The following is a 9,985-nucleotide window of genomic DNA, read 5'->3' as shown; positions in this document are numbered from 1 at the left end:
ATAAAGAAAACCTGTGAGTCGCTGCTCCCGAGAAACTAGCCTCACAAACCTTTTTTCCTGCCAATCTACATGTAGAAGAGAGGAAAAGGATATGCCGCACTTCTAAATTCTCCCCAACCCTACAGAAATAGACCAGGAAGGCTGACAGGGTTAAACAAAAACACCTCTTACCTCTGCCGGCAGACGTCCCAGAGCTCTCACCTGCAGCCGTTTCCAGGAGCTAGTAGTGCCCCGGCCAGTAATTCTCCTGGCAGGCTCCCACAATACTGTGGGGGCTTTAAAAATTATTCCTTTTGCTCTAACCTAGTAAGTGTGTTATGGGAGAGCAGGTCAGAGTCATCACAGGAAGGCATTCCAGGATGTAGGTTGTAACAACGCCTCATGAACAAAGGCAAGCAGGCCGAGGAAGTATTAAAAGAAAATATATCCACAAAACACATGAGGGGACAAGCCCAGGAGGAACACAGACTGTGCTGGAACAAGGAAAATTTAGGATTATATTTGAAAGAGGGCAAGAAACATTCAGGGCTGGAGTCACAGGTGATCCCAGGGTGTGTCTTTGCTGAGGTCTCCTTCCCTTTGGAGGAGGGATTCCCTTGAAGGAACTGTCTTGGTGACACAGAGGGTGGAGCTTTTCCCTGCCTGCAATGCTCATAGTGTTATAACCCATTCCAATTAGCTGTAGCTGCACCTTTTCTAAGGAATGATTTCATCTCCTCTCTTTTCTTTGTTTCCCCTCACATCTTCTTTCCTTTCCTCCCCCTCTCCCCTTGGCCCTGTTCTCCTTGCCTATAATAACGACTTCTTGCTGAACTAATCATAAAATTCATAGAATCAGACTAAGATAAAATCAAATTTTAACATATGCGCATGGGGAATTCACATACACAAGAAAATTCCTAGGACAGCAGGTAACATTGGGTGCTTTGCAGGTAATTTAGGAAGAGTGGCACTCTCACAGAAGGTAAATAGTTGTTAGGCAACCCACAAAAGAATGGGACATGGCTGAAGGGTGGTCAGCAGGCTCCACTGGGCGTCTTCCCGCCTTATGCTAAGGAGTTTATGCCAAGGTTCCCTCCCTAAACCAGGTCTTTCCATCTCAATCTCTTAGGCAGAAAAGAGGGAGGGTCAAAGGTTCTAAATGAGTCTTTTGTTTCCTAAGAACCAGCGTAAAGTCAATTTGCCCCAGGGCAAAACTTTTGGTCCTCTTCATTCCCACCTTTGAAACTTTAATAAAAGTTTCACATCCAGAAGGTAAATTGGTAGATTGTTACATATTTCATTGAGCTAATCACTCAGTCCTGAGAATAACTTAGTTTAGTTAAATTGTCGAATCTTATTTCAGGACCCAGTGATGTAGATACACTCCCAAATTTCACCTTTTATTAAATACCTGATTACTTGCTTATGTGGGGGAGAAACAGACTTTCCTTTACCCACAGGCTTCTGACTGCTGTAATAATCAAATACACATGAAACAGATTAGCAAGAGAAAATAAGCAGATTTAATACACACATATGGGAACCCTGCACACAGGAGAGTCAGGGACCACACAGGCAGGAGACGTAGGGAGATAGGAAGGGAACAGGGGTAGGTAAGACATCCTGAGCTATGGATGAAGTGAGGTCTCTTGGGAGCTCGAAAGGGTCACTGCCGGGTGACGACAAGAGCATGAGGATGGAAAAGAGGCCACAGGTGAAACCTGACAAGCTCAGGAGACTGAAAATAACCACATAGGACAGTGTGAATATGAAAATTCCTAACTAAGGTGGGCCATGGCGGGAAGTCACATCCTTGGCCTGTAGCTTCCTTCACAAAGGTCAATCTTTACTTTAAGTGAGGCTGTCAGTTGTCTTTTTGCATATAAGATAACACACCTTTTGGAATGTCAGTAATCCCTCCCTCCCCACCCACCAAAGCAGGAAGCTGTAGAATCCCTCATTATTATTTTTGTCTAGATTACCATCTCTATGTGATGTAAAAAGTCAACTATTAACTATCCTGTACCCATCTATGTGGAAGAAGTACCTGTCTCTCCAATTTACTTTAATCACAGAGATTTCCCCGCTCTGCTTTCTCCCACCCCATTAATCTACCAACAGTGGATTTTATGTAACCCTCCTCCTTTGATTCTAAGTATAAAATAAGCTGCAAACTGCTATTTTGTGGAGCATTTTCTCATTCCTTTGAGATTTTGCTTCCCAGAAATTGGCATCATTTTGCTTATTTGTATGTTTGACTCAAATAAACTCTTTATAGGCTTTCTCTTAAGCTGAATGTTTTTTCATTGACAAGCATGTTTCATGAATATCTTGAACCTAGTTAGACAAAGATAGATGTTGACAGAAACTGAAGGAGAAGGTCAGACAGTGACAGAAATAGATGAAGAATGTGGGGTGTGGGGTGCTGAGCTGCTGCCAGCCCGTGGTTGCTGACTCTGAGCGTGGCCTATTGGTTTGGGACCTCTTGGGGTGTCCTTGGCTGACTCTGCAGTTTTCCCAGATCTTCCATATAAGCTTTTAGGCCCCCCACACCTGAAGTTCCCACACCAGGCATCCCTCTGGACCTGAGGGTGGCCCCACCCTTGGACAAGACACCTTATGTCAGGGAAAGGCTGAGTGACTCTACCCCAATCCACCAGACAGGTCCAGCTACCACAGCTGTGCAGGGCAGCGGCTCTTCCAGCAAAGCTGCCTGAAGAGCCTGGTGTTCAGCTCCCCCTGCAGATGCTGCACCAGGAGTGGGGTCCCCAAGGCCCCTTAAGCCCCAGCGGCCAGGCCACAGCCTGGGATCCCACCACAGCCTGCCTCCCCAGCACTGCCTGGGGGCTGCAGTCTGGCCCCTGCAGGCCTCCCCGTGGTCTTTCCATACCCAGACTTTCATCTCTTACACTTGGTTTCCTTTTGGCTTGGTCCTCCCGGGCTGCCTCTTACATGCAACATAAATCTTTAGTTTGCACCCCATTCCCCCGGATGTGGCGACTTACAGAGGCTCTCTGTGCACACTGTTCAAAAAATGGCCCTGGGGATGGTCGGGAGGCAATGGAGAGGGTGGCATAAGGCAGCATAGGTAAGAGCCAGGCGAGAAGGTAGTTAATTCAGGTGTGCCAAGCCCTGTGCCGGGTTTCACCGCGAGGACTCCACACTCCAGTAGGCAGCTCCCAGGGCACAGATGACTGCACCTGGGGCACTGAGTCTGACTCGTGTTTCATTGGCTCCGAAACCTTTAGAGAGAGAACATTTCCTGGTGACCTCCACTCAGGTGTTATTCCCATGATGCACACTAGATGGCAGCAGAGAAGAGCATTTTCTCACCACTTTCATGACCTTGGACTTAGGAACGGTATCTTAGATATGACACCACACAGAAGAAACAACAAAAAGATGAATTGGGCTTCCTCAAAAATAAAAACTTATGTGTGTCAAAAGACGCTATCCAGAAAGTGAAAGGACAGCCCAGAGAATGGGAGAAAATAGTTGCAAATTATATCTCTGCTAAGAGTCTGTTATCCAGATTAAAGGACTTAGAAATCTCATCAACAAAACGAAATCTAAAATTTTAAAATGGACTTGAATAGATGTTTCTCCAGAGAAGACGTACAAAGCACACTAAGATGTTCAGCATCCTCAGTCACGATGGGAACGCGAATTGTAACCAGTGTGACCCCCTCACACAAACCAGAATGACTATAATCAAGAAAACTAAAACTAACAAATGGCACCACGAGGTAGAGAAATTAGAACCCTTAAACATTCCTTGTGAAAATGTGAAATGGTGTGACTTATGCATACAACACTTTAAAATTTCCACCCTGCTAAACATTCATCTATGGTTCAACAAATCCACTTCTAGAAATATAATCCCCAAAATTAACCAGGTGTTAAAAGCTGATACCTGAATCCGCAGCAGCTCTGTTCACAATAGCAAAGAGGTATAAACAATTAAACGTCCACCTTCATCTGTAGTGAAAACTAAGTAAGCAATTGTGCAGTTACACCAGAATTCTTTAGATGTTATTAATGTAATTAATAATTTCTAGAAATATATTTCCTCATAGCACATAAAAGAATTTTAATGGGGCAAATGATGTGTTTAGTAATACTCTCAAATATATTAAGTTACTATACAATAAATAGCAAAAAGTTAATAAATATATGATCAGTAATTAGTGTTTCACTATTTTCACTTATTTGGAAATGGTCTAGAAATTCAATGAATATTCATCAGATAAATGAGATAATGAAACTTAAGTTTCTCCACACGGGGATAGAATATAGGTGACTTGTTTGAGGACCTTCATTTTGGGGGGACCATCAGGCTCAATTTGGTCCACTCAGCTGTTGGTAGAGCTGTTCTGAAACTTTGGTTAGGACCCCATCAGTGTCTTTTTAATTTATCCTCAATTGACTTAAAGTATCTACAGATTTCCACCCTGCAATGACAAGTCCTGTAACTGACTCTCCTTCTCCTCTTCACCTTTATTAATATTTTAAAATAGGTGTCTCTCTCATTATTTGATTTGGTAGCGTATGCTTTCAAAGTGCACTTTTAAATAGTCTAATAGAAATATTCCTCATAATTGCCACTGTAGTTTTACGTTATCATTCCCTTGGGGTCGCAGCAGTTTGATAGGACCTTAGCCGCATACGCGGACTTTCACCCATGTTTCTGTCTGGCCATATTTTTGAGCTTTAACATTTCCTAACATTGGATCCACAATCTATTTGGCTGCCCACCAGATAGATGCATGAGCCTCCTCCAGCTGGGGGAGATGGCAGACCATCTCTGGGAGGAATGGGAGAGACACCGAAAGCTCTCTTGAGAGCTTGTCATGACCGGACACTCAGCAAGGTGCACCCTGGCAATTGCACCTCCTGGATCGGAGGCCAGAGAGAAAATATTCTCATTGATCGTATGACCAAGCTCTCGGGACACATAAGAGGATGAAAGGAGAGAAACCAGGACTGAGAAGTGTGAGACCCACGAGCACTCATACTAAATCACAAAGAGCCACTAGCCCAAGAAAAGAGTCACAAATATTTTCTCCTTCCAATCCGAATATAGAAGAGAGGAAAAGATTCTCACCAGTTTTGCTTCCACCACATCCTACAACAGAAATCTGTGTGTGGGCCGGCCCGATGGCTCAGGCGGTTGGAGCTCCATGCTCCTAACTCCGAAGGCTGCCGGTTCAATTCCCACATGGGCCAGTGAGCTCTCAACCACAAGGTTGCCGGTTCAACTCTTTGAGTCCCGCAAGGGATGGTGGGCTGCGCCCCCTGCAACTAGCAATGGCAACTGGCCCTGGAGCTGAGCTGCGCCCTCCGCAAATAAGACTGAAAGGACAACAACTTGAAGCTGAACGGCACCCTCCACAACTAAGATTGAAAGGACAACAACTTGACTTGGAAAATAGGCCTGGAAGTACACACTGTTCCCCAATAAATCCTGTTACCCTTCCCCAATAAAATCTTTACAAAAAAAACGCCTATACCTTACACACCCTACACCCCAAACACACACACACACACACACACACACACACACACATTTAAAAAAAAAAAAGAAAAGAAAAAAAAGAAATCTGTGTGTGTGTGTGCTGACGTGGTAAGAATCCTTACCTTACGTGGGCCAGTGTCAGATGCCCCAGGATTTCCTGGTCTACAGCAGCCTGGAGGTGAAGTCCAGGTTCCAGCCAGAGAGTGTGTTCTGCTCACGGCACCAACTCTACAGTTGACTTTCCTCTACCCTCCAGGTTCTTCTGGCTGCTCTAATAATCAAATAAACAAGAGACAGATTACCAAGAGAAAATAACCCAATTTAATACATACGCAGTCAGACAATTAAGTTCGCGAACTCATCCTAGAAAAAGTGCTACATCCCTCATTGCTTAATATCACTACGGTCACCTTCGACGGGCTCCCCTTCGGAAGCTGTGCACCAGTGCTTATGCCTAGTCCACCCTTCAAAGCATTTTTGGAACTCTTTTTCTGGAGTGGCCATCAAAGCTGTCGTCGTGTTACCCTTGATGTCCTGAATGTCATCAAAATGTCTTCCTTTCAATGTTTCCTGTATCTTTGGGTAAAGACAGAAGTCATTGGGGGCCAGATCAGGTGAGTAGGGAGGGTGTTCCAATATAGTTATTTGTTTACCGGCTAAAAATCCCTCACAGACAGTGCCGTGTGAGCTGATGCATTGTTGTGATGCAAGAGCCATGAATTGTTGGTGAAAAGTTAAGGTCGTCCTTTTTATAGAGCATTTTCAGCACTTCCACATGGTAAACTTGGTTAACTGTTTGTCCACTTGGTACAAATTCATAATGAATAATCCCTCTGATATCAAAAAAGTTTAGCAACATCATTGCAACAAGTTTGCAAACTTAATTGTCAGACCTGTACATCTATCTATATGGTAACCCTGCACACAACAGAGAGTCAGAGACCCCACATGCAGGGGAGGTAGAGATAGAAGGGGAAGTGCGTATTGAACACATCCTGAACTAGGGGTGAGGTAAGGTGACCTTGGGACCTCAAACAGCCATGGCAAAAAGATTAGAGCAGATGATCAGTGACTACCAGGTTGCCCTGCCCCACAGGCTGGTCACACAGAGATGGTGGCTGATGATCTCATTATGGGCAAAGCCCCTATTTCCCCTTCTTCTGCATAGTTAAAGGGAGGGCCAGAAGTTTATCATCAGCCTGACGAGAAAATTACCCTTAGCTCAAAACAATCTGCACACCACAATCACACATCTTGGAGTGACCTGTACTGAACTCCCGCAGCTTTTCTTGAAAATTAGAGCCATAGGATGGATAAGATAATGTAAAAGAAGAGTAAGACCCAAAATGTATGGCTGGCAGATGGAATGAAATAAGCTGCCCTGTGCAGACAGCCAAAGTTGGCTCTTAATAATATTTGTGTGAAAAGCACTTCAGGTTTGTGTTCATTTGTCCTTGACAAGGGAGCCATGGAGGCATGGAAGCAGTCTGTGCTTTCAAAAACACTCTAGTCTCCCGTGTTTTCTGTCCGTATGTCATTATGAAACACCATAAATTATTCATTTATCCAGCGTGACAATATAAGTGAACACAACTTTGGTACTTAGGGTTGACAGGATTGTTTTCTTAGTAAACCAGGACAAGATTAAAACAGAAAACTCTTTTAAGACAACGTTGGATCTTTGCTTTGCAGACAGAAAACTTTTCGTATCTTCTCTGGAGCAGAACAATGAAGGAAAACTTTGTCCTTTAACAAAGTCGAAAAGAACCAAACTCTGCTTCTACATCGCCTTACTTTAGATATTTAAGTTCATTTACTTAATTGAATTTATTCCACCCTTATTTGTCTTGACACTTCATCTGTCAAGATTTCTCTTCACAAACCTTTTACAACTGTCCAGTTTACATTCAGATTGTGTCCCTTTTTCCTGTTTCCTATTCTGAAACATCCAGCTTCACTTTCAAAGTTAATTCCCTTTCCTTCAAAAACACATCTCCATAGACAAAGCTTTGGCGCTGCTCATTTTTAAAAGGTTGGAAACTCAAATGCCCATAATTCAGAGTGCAAATCATAAAAAAGGACATAAGGGCGGAATGTGTGCTGTGTCCTGCCCAGCCCACCCCGTTCCAAACAGGCACCCCATGTGGTCTTGGGGGGCCGACAGGAGAGGAAGCAGTGCTAGAGGGGCTCCGCCAACATGTGGGGGCTGGTGGAAGCAACCACACGGGCATCCCATGCACAGCACAGGGTGACCCCTGTCACAGGTCTGAGGTAGTAGCTTGGTGCAAAAGTCATTGCGGTTTAAAAGGTTAAAAACAATTGCCAAAACCGCAATGACTTTTGCGCCCACCTAATACTTCCACAAGGAGGCTTTTTTACCAGCCCTCCCCTCCTGACCCTCCTGAGGCTGGGTTGGGTCCATTGCAGGGGGACCAGCTGTCCCTTGCCCAAGGTCCCAAGCTAAGAGCCACTAGGGCCATAGCCCTCGAGTGATGAGAACGCTCAGCTTTAGCTAGTTTGGGGAAAGGTAAGGAAAGCCTCAGGCCCATGGTGGGGATGAAAAAGTCTCCCTACCAGTGAGAAGAGGCTCAAGGGTGAGTGACTTGGGGAGTTTTGACGCAGGACCCAGTGGGAAGCCGTGTCCCGGATTGCAGGCTGTGAGCCCCTCCAAAACGGGCTGCGCGTGTTCATGTCCGTGTTTCCAGTGTCTGGCACAATACTTGTTATCCAGAAGGCGTGCAGCCAACAGGCGCCCTACCATTTGTAAACTCACAACAGCAACACATACTCATTGTGAACAGGCGGGGTTGGAATTCAGAAGCCCTCACTGCCGCCCACCGTGATCGCGGCAGGTTCCTCTTTCCTGCTTGTTTTGGTCCATCTTTCCTGTGGACACTCTTTCCTCAAATGTCTGGTGACCCTGGTCTTTCCCCACACGCATCAGTGAGTCACCAAAGCCTGACTGGAAGCTCTGAGAGCCCCTCCTTGGGGATACAGGACCCGGGCTATTCTGTTGGAGGCCCCCAGATGTCATTTGGGTTTCCGTAACTTGTCTCTGAGCCTGGTCACTTTTCCCTGAGAGGAATTTTCCAAAGCCCTGCTTGAGGACCCAGGGGAGGGAAGGGCTAGTGGGTCTGAGCGTCCTACGTGCCGACTTTCATTTCATTCCTCCTCACGAGTCTCAGTCTTCAGTTGCCCCCTCACCCCCACCCCTCGCCAGCCCACTCTCTGCTGTCCCAAGCCGACAGGCACTCTGTGTTTTATGGGATGAAGAGGAGGGTCTGGGGCTCTGGCAGCTCACCCACACTTACTGTGTCAGGTTCACATCATTTCAAAACTCCTGCTGACGCAGCGTCTCTCGAGAGTGCCTTGGCATGTGGGTCCCTTGCTCCCTGTGGGTCCCCACCTGCAGGCTGAGGGCTCAGTTTTTTCAGGTCTGCTAAATGGGTTACCCTTGTGCTTTGCTTCTGCTCTCAAACATTTGTTCACATCTCTCCTCCCTCATTTTGCTTCCCTCTTCCATTCACTTTTTCCTAATTGATTTATACCATTTGATTCCTTTAACTGCTATTTTAGGGGACTTCAAGAGAGAGTGGAGATAAATAGCTGTGTGCAATCTGCCATATGTAACACACACACAGACGCTTTGTTCTTTAACAATATATTGAGGAGATATTTATTTCTTTGTAATGAGATGTAGAATTCCAGGCTCTGAAAGGCTACACATAAGGCTGTCTTAGGTTTATGTTATTTTTAGAAATGCTGCAGTGAATACAATGAACTATTGTACATCAGTAATTATGTGTAGAAATAAATAAAGGAGGGAAGAAGGGAGGGAGAAAGAGAAGGAAGGAAGGAAGGAAGGAAGGAAGGCTCCACATGGGCTGTCAGGCGTCTGAAGAAGGCAGGTGGGGGAGCGGCCTGGGGGGACACGTGGGCTGTATTCACAGCCTGGGCACCACTACCGGGCCTCCCGTCTGGGTTCCTGCATCGTGCCAGCTGCCACGGGCACAAACCTGCCATTGGAGAGAGAAGCAGCTTCCACTGGGATACGGTGCTGGGATCAGGAGACAAGCTGACATTTGGGCGGCAAGGCCACCACCTGAAGGGCCAGAGAGGACTCAAGGTGCCCTTTGTCTCCAGGGCGGAGGGGACTCCCGGATGTGATGTGAGTCCAGCATGACTGAGTCAGCCGCTGCCACAAGCCCCTCCCCTGCCCAGGTCTCTGTCCCTTCTGAAGGTTTCATAGACTTTACTACTGAATTTGTTATTATTAAATGTATTCCTAAGTATTGTATGGCTTTTGACACTTGTGCGGAAAAGACATTTATTTGCCCTATTTCTGTTTCCTGCTGGTTGTTGCCTATATAGAGAAAAGCTATTCATTTCTGTGTATGTACCTTCAATCCAGCCATCTTACCAAACTTTGTTATCATCTGTGGTTTATTTCTCTGGAGTCTAGCAGGTGAGTCTGGAACCCACCCCCAC

Source organism: Rhinolophus ferrumequinum, chromosome 21, assembly GCF_004115265.2.
Source record: "Rhinolophus ferrumequinum isolate MPI-CBG mRhiFer1 chromosome 21, mRhiFer1_v1.p, whole genome shotgun sequence".
Lineage (NCBI taxonomy): Eukaryota > Metazoa > Chordata > Mammalia > Chiroptera > Rhinolophidae > Rhinolophus > Rhinolophus ferrumequinum.
Note: the sequence above shows the minus strand (reverse complement) of the source record.